Here is a 7,482-nt window from a genome sequence, read left to right as displayed (position 1 = left end):
TGCTACAACTTTTTCCTCTAGGTTCAGTTCTGCTAGGTTTTTTTGTTTTGTTTTGTTTTGTTTTGTTTTTTCTTTTTTGATCTTTTTGAGACAGGGTCTCCTGGAACTCACTATGTAGAACAGGCTGGCCTTGAACTTAGATCCACCTGCCTCTGCCTCCTGAGTGCTGGGATCAAAGGCATGCAGCACCACCACGCCAGGACAATTCTGTTGGTTTTGGTGCATTTTCAGAAGCTATTTGATCTAAAAGGAAGAATCAAATCTGTGCACAATTTCCTCATGCTTTATTCATAAGGATAGTCCTGTAATCATGAATATCTAGATTTGATTATGACCTTGGCCTCAGGCTCACTTATGATGACCAATGAGTGTGCTGTCTAAAGGCAGAGTAGTAAGAAATTAACTGTTGGGACAAGGCAACCCTCTATGTTTGGAAAACTCTCAAAAGTACTAAAGCATAAAGCCATTGAGCTCACAGTATGGACTTTAACTAACACTAGGCAGTTTTTCCTTTTCAGTTTGCCTGTGATTTACAGCTACCTAGTTCTACCTTACATGCAGAGTAAACAATTGCACCATCAAAATCCTGACATCTCGGAAGAGGGCTAATTGAAGTCCCTTTGTGTGCACAGTCAAATTCTGCCCTGCACTGGTCTTAGCCTTTTGCATTTATATGGGTACATTCAAGACAATCACACCACAGGAGCATAGCCTATAACTGCAAGGGGAACAAACAGATTTCTTTTGCTCCCAGTAAGACAGAGCCATACTAAAGTGTGCAGCAGAGGCCATGTCACATTGATCTTGGTTAGTCTTTATTGTACCATCTGGCTCCCTTTCTAGGGATATCCTTAACTAACCCATCCAGGCCTTCTCTCCTATACATCAGTCCCCATGAAAACAACAAAGGGAGTTGATTGTGCTGGTTCTCTGTGTAAGCCCCCATACCAGGCTTGTTAGCAGAAGTCTCCTCCTTCACCCAGCCTGGCTAGCCTCTCTTTCGCAGTCAGGAGTCTTCATTTAAGTCTCTTTTAATGAGAGGAGCTGAGAGCTAACTCAATAGTTCCAACCTTCCTCTTAAAGGAACTTAACGGGTGAGCTCCACCTTCCCACATGGAGACTTCCAGCAGCATTCCTAATAAGATTCTGTAATGTTTTCCTATGGTGTTTATGCAGTGCCTACACAGTTTTATTTTCAGAACCAACAGTGCTCTTTTTCAGAATAGTGTTATAGGAAACTTATTCCATTTGCAATAGGATCCATCACCTACTGCTTTCCCAAATTAACTTGCAGATGTATATTAGTCTAACAATCTATGAGTCATATAGACTAGTGGAATGGTTGGTGGCTTAGAGATAAATATCAGAAAACCCTTCAAGCATTTGAGCTTATAGCACTAAGTCCTGGACTGTTTATCATTTCATAAGGTAAAATTTGTTTACTGAAGAGGTGTGTGAGCAGCCAAAGGAGGGGCAGGTGCAGGAGCTATTTCTGTTTCCAATGATCTCAGTGATTCATTTGGAACTAAATAAGCCATTTAATCAAGAAGTGCTTAAATCACTGCTTAAATAATGCATAGCCAAGGGTAGCTCACTGAGTCTCAGTGGTGACTCTTTTGATTCGAAATGGATCCATATGGGTCTTAAACAGCTTGTGACATCACCAGGCAGTTCTTTCTTTCTGTTCTCTTTGTCCTTGTTTCCATTTGGCAGTATTCTTCAAATGCAGCATTGGGTTCAAAGGTACATGTAGCACAAATTTCATTCTGATTCATGTTGGAGCACATATAGGTCTTAAAACTTACCTCTGGAGAGTCTAGTCATTATTTAATGGAAAACTGAAGCTACTCTGTATTCTCCTATCTTCTGTTTACTTGGTATCACCTAACCAGCCTTGCCTACCATTTCAGTTAACTATTCCACTGAGGGAAAGTGTTTGAAATGCTGCTGCACCTTACCTGCCACTTTGGTAAGTAGTCTAGGCAAAGCAATCAGTGTCTCTTAGTAGCCCGGAGGTGCATGCATTAACTCAGTGGCTTCAGCACAAAGCTTTGTGTGTCCAAAAGTTGCAAGCCCATCATTTCAGTGCTGATTTCTCATTGTAAAGAAGGGCATTATTCATATTTACAAATACTATTCTCAAGGTGATCACCAACAGCAAAGAATTTTCTAGAAATGCACATTCTCAGGCCGTAGAACAAAACTGAGATAAAAAACAAACAAAAAACTCTCAAAGGGTGGAGGTCTACCAATCTGTTTTGTCACTGCCTTCCAGAGCTTTACTGAACATTGACAGATACTTAGCAGACCAGACCTTACCTGCCCCTAAATTGGATGAGTCCTTCTGCTGAAAGTCTTAATGAAGCACTGTAGTGCTCACTCATCAATCTTGCACTTACTGTATGCTATTTTAATCACAACTCACAACTACAGTAACCAGACTGACATAGAAGATCTTCAATAATATTTTCTTAAAAGCTTTTGTTTTTACTAGGGAAATGCTGATATTTTAATATTTTCTTGCTCACATTCAAATCCATTTCAATACATTAATCCTAGTCTCTGAACAGGAAGCTTTGCTGAAAGGGGGTGACCAATCATAAAGCAATAAGGGCAGCTAGACACATCGTCATTGTATAGCAGGCACGGTTCCTCTAAATAACCATTGGTTTGTATCTGTTTGACATATTTTAGTAATAAGAATCTTGATCCAAAAGATTTTTTTCCTTCTGCATTACTAAGCTATACCTTGTGTTCAAAGACTTTGTCGCCTCCCCAGTGGGCCTTCTTCTCAAGCACTGTTTTTTGGTTCTCTTGGGTCAGTTTTAAATATATCCATTCAAATAGTCTGCTACTATTATTTACTAACTTGGTATGCTGATAATTCCTTCTCATCTCACATTAATACCAAACATATTTTGAACACCATCTTTCTGTCTTCTTCACTAAACTTTTTGGTCCAGTGTGGTCCTCAATCTGTCCTCTGAATTCCTTAATTTTTTCCAACATATGTTTAATATCTGTGTGTATCATTCAGCTTATAAAAAGGTTGGCTAAGTAGTCATCCATATTAACAGGACAAGTTGAAAACAGTTTCCTCCTCTTGAATTAGACAGAGTTCTCTAGTGAAACAGAACCGAGTTAACAGCACCCACAACAGATAGCTCACAGCCACCTGTAACTGATGTCCTCTTCCAGCTTCTGTGGATAACTTCATACAAGAAGCATATTCTCTCTCTCTCTCTCTCTCTCTCTCTCTCTCTCTCTCTCTCATAAAATGGAATTAACTAGAATGACTTATAGCACATGATAGGAGCTAGGTAGTCGTTTAACACTAGCTCTTTGCACACTGGAGAAGTTGAGAACCCAGTCACTTATCAGTCCATGAAGCTGGATACCCCAGCAGTCCCAGCCCAGTGTTGAAGGCCTGGAAAATTCCTAGAAAGTCACTGGTCTTCATATCAGCTAAAAGAGCTGGTGTCTGAGGTTAGCAGAGTAAGGCAGCAGAGGCAGGAATAGACATATCTGCCCAGCAGGCATGCACACAGCACTGTTTTTTTCTCTTTCTAATCTAGGCCACACATTGGAAGGAGTCTCCAACTCTAAAGAAAAATCCTCCTCAATGAGTCCTTTATGTAAATGTCCTTGCAGACCTGTCCAGAGGCATGTCTCTCAGATGATTCTAGATCCTGTCAGATTGACAATCAAGAATAGCCATCACACTTCCAACAAAGATTTTCTTCATGGAAGAATATCAAAATTCTTGTGTTCAAGAGATCAGAGACAGAGATTCAGTTGGTTACTTTGTCTTTAGCATAGTGAGGCACCTCCAGTTCTGTCAGACCCCTCTTTGAATGCATCTTCCAGTCTTCGGCATGTCTTTGTGACAGGTATTAAAGCTGGACCAGTTGGCCAAATCAATGACAAGAGGCATACCCACAAGGCAGACCATTTTGTAGAGCATGTGTCTCCACTCTTCTGGTGACACCATACAGACACGCAGGAGGTGTAGCCTCAGGGCTTGGCAAGTGCAGTAGGCTGACCTGCAAGTCCCATTCCTGAGCCACACAGCCTGTCCCAGTCAGTGCCTTTTCTCTTGCAACCCTGCTCAACCTGATTCGTGGCCCTCCCACATTGTTTGCTGCTGTGTCTCTCAAAGCCCTACTCTTGTCAAGTTGTACTGTCAGCTAGAAACACGTTAAAATAACATTTCTGAAACCCCCTGTAGAACTGACTCAGGAAGCAGCAATCAGCCTAACTAACGAAATCCTCCAGAAAACTGTGCTGTCCCCTAGAAGAGGATCAGGCACGTGGCACATCCTCAGTAGCTGTTGGTTGAGTAAGTAAATCGATTCCTCTTTTAAAACCAAGCTTGCTCATCCTCTCCTTGTGAACAGCCTCTTGTCTGCTGCTTTGTCTACACCCTTTCTCCTCCGGCATTACTGTTCAACGAGATGCAGTAATGTACTGTGTGTGACATTGCCTTTCGTGGCTCTTTCTGTGACTTACCTTGGCACATCTTGAGCATAAGAACTTTTCACTGAACTTCATTTTTGTAGTCCCCACACAGTGCTCGGGCCATGGTAGAAACTTCACATGGAAGGAAAACAGGGAAGATATAGAGACTAGAAAAATGGCAAAGAATAATCACCTACCCCAAGGGCCATAGGCTAATTTTCTCTATACATTGTTTTTTGTTAGTTCAAAAGCCCAAGCTAAGAAAAGATCTGTCATTGCTTTCCTGAAATAGTGTTCCATTTCTTGTTCTTTGGTTGCAAATAAATCAGCATAGTGTGTCACAAAAGAAAGGATAAAACCTTATGATCATCTCAGCATACACAGAAAAATCATTGGGCAGAGCTCAGTACTCATTTATATTAAAACTCTCAATAAAATAAGTGAAGAAAAAAGTTGATTCAAAACATTACAATGTGTGAAAAGTTCACAGCAAGCCTTATAATCACTGGCGAAGGACGAAACCTTCTCCAGAACAAAGCAAGGATCCCCACTCTCATTGCTTCTATTCATAAACTACTGGAAGTTCCAACAGAGGAAATAGAGAAGAAAAAGAAATGAGGGACTTGCTTTGGAAAGGAAGAAGAAACATTCTCTTTGTTTATATAAAAACTCTAAACACTTAACAACAAAGACTCTTAGAACAAATGAACTCAGCCAGCTGGCCAAGTGCAGTCAGTCTACAAAAGTCAATACATCTCAGTGCATAAACAAAAAAAGCTAAGGAAGTGATCCTATTCACAATGGCGACAAAAACTAAATAAATAAACGTGAGCAAGGGAGTTGGCTCAGTGGGTAAAGGAGCCTGCCACAAAGGAGCCTGGCAACTTGAGTTCAATCCCCACAAGTGGAAGAAGAGAGCCAAATCCATAAATTTGTCCTCTGACCTCCCTGCAGGGGTGCCATGGCACACACCCTGCTCCACAATATTAATGAATAAAAATTTAAAAGATATTAAATCCTAGCTGGGTGTGGTGATTCATGCCTGTAATTAATTCCAACATTTAGAAGCTAAGGAAGGAGGGCACTGAGTTCCAGGTCAGCCAGAAATACACAGTGGGACCCTGTTCTCAAAACAACCCCCCCAACAGAAAGAATAAAATACCGAGCTGGGGTTGTAGCTAAGTGGTAGAGTGTGTGCCTAGCTCATGGGAGGCTCCAGCTTGATCTCTAGAACCACGATGAAATAGAAAAAAAGCAATAAAATTAAAATGATAAAACACTTAGGAATTAGCTTAAATGAATCAATGACATATAAACTTAAAATTATAGAAGATTAATCAAAGAAATAAAACAGATAAGAAAGATGACTCAAATTCATGAATTAGAACAAGTAATATTGTTAAAATGTCCACTCTAAAACAACCCACAGATTCAATATTATCCATATCATCCTAGTGTCACTTTCAAAGAAGTAGAAATTTTATGAAATCAATAGGAAATGAGGACTTCTCTGGTCACTCCACCTGCACTATCTTTGGAAATTCTCTTCAAAGTGGCCTGAGAGACACTTTCGAAATTTTTCTGAGAACATGTTATAATTTTTTTAGAATAAGGAGAACAGAGTAAATTTGTACCATCTATAGGTAACATATTGTTTCTCCATTAAGAGAAAGTGATATGTGTTAGCCAAAATCTTTTGAGTTATTCAGTGGACTTTAAGGAATTCATATGTACAACAATAAATGAACCTTTATGAGCCTAGTGAAGAGACAATATATAATTTCACAAATGAAGCGAAGAGGAAAAAAATTAACTCCTTTTTAAGCCTGAGTAGTGTTCCACTGCACATGTGTGTTTCTCCTCTTTTGAACATTTGGAACTTTAGGTTACTCCACCTTATGGCTGTTTGAATAACACTGCAATGAACAGCAAAGATTTCAATAGTTCCAAGCACTTTCCACAAAGCGCTTTATAGTTTTATCAGTAAGCATTTCATCTAAAGCTTATAAAACTATTTGAGTGGTAAACTAGAACAAGCCCAGGCTTTGATGTCAGAGAGCCACAGCTATTTGTACGTGTTTGCTGTGTGAACTTGAGCAAGGCACTGGCTGCTGGCCTTCAGCTTGTCCATCCTTTCAAAGGCTCAACAAGAATTTCTGGCAAGTGAGTCAGCAATGGAAAAGCTAGTACTGGGGGCTGGGATTGTCACAGTGGTGGGACACTTAACTAGTCTGTGTGGGGCTCAGGGATCAACTCCAGTCACGTCCTCCCCCCTTCCTGTCAATAGATGTCTGACACATAGTGAGAAAATAGTAATTTCTATCCATTCTTATTATTTCTAAATGGCCACATATTTAAGCAAGTTGTTGTTGGTTTTTTTTAAGGCACCAAGCTGCTTTCTTCATCCCACTGGCATGTCTGGGTTCTGTTCCTACTCTGTTGTAATCATTCTTGGGCATTTTATTCTATTTGCTTACATAGATCTAAATGCCGCCTCCCCAATCTGTTACTCTGTTTAACATTTCATTCTCAAAAGTTTTATTCTATCAGACTTTATTTTCAGATCTAGTGTGTAACTTCTGTTATAGAGAAAAGTCATGAGATATTTTCAGGATTCGAGGAGATTCGTGTCTAAGTTACTTAGTAGCACATATGTGAAAATCACTTGCTGGTAACAAAGGCATGTGGCTAGACTTTGTCCACTGGGTGAAAGACAGGAAAGGTTAACTTTTTTTTTTTTTAATTTTTAAAAATGATTTATTTAATAACAACATACTTAGAAGAAGCATATCATTACAACACAATTGACATATTCAATAACGTTTTCCTGAGGTAGGATGCATCTCTTTCAAATTTGGCTGTAAATTTTTAAGTTCACAGTTGAATTAATAGTTATATAATATTGAACTCAGTATATAAGCCCTGTGAGACATAAAATTGAATGAGCTTTTAGCCTTTAAAAAAGATTTCCATTTCATTTTAAAATATACTATTTCTTACAAAAAGACTCAGTTTTTGCTACTA

This window comes from Nannospalax galili, unplaced genomic scaffold (assembly GCF_000622305.1).
Source record: "Nannospalax galili isolate Female #2095 unplaced genomic scaffold, S.galili_v1.0 scaffold441, whole genome shotgun sequence".
Taxonomy (NCBI): domain Eukaryota; kingdom Metazoa; phylum Chordata; class Mammalia; order Rodentia; family Spalacidae; genus Nannospalax; species Nannospalax galili.
Note: the sequence above shows the minus strand (reverse complement) of the source record.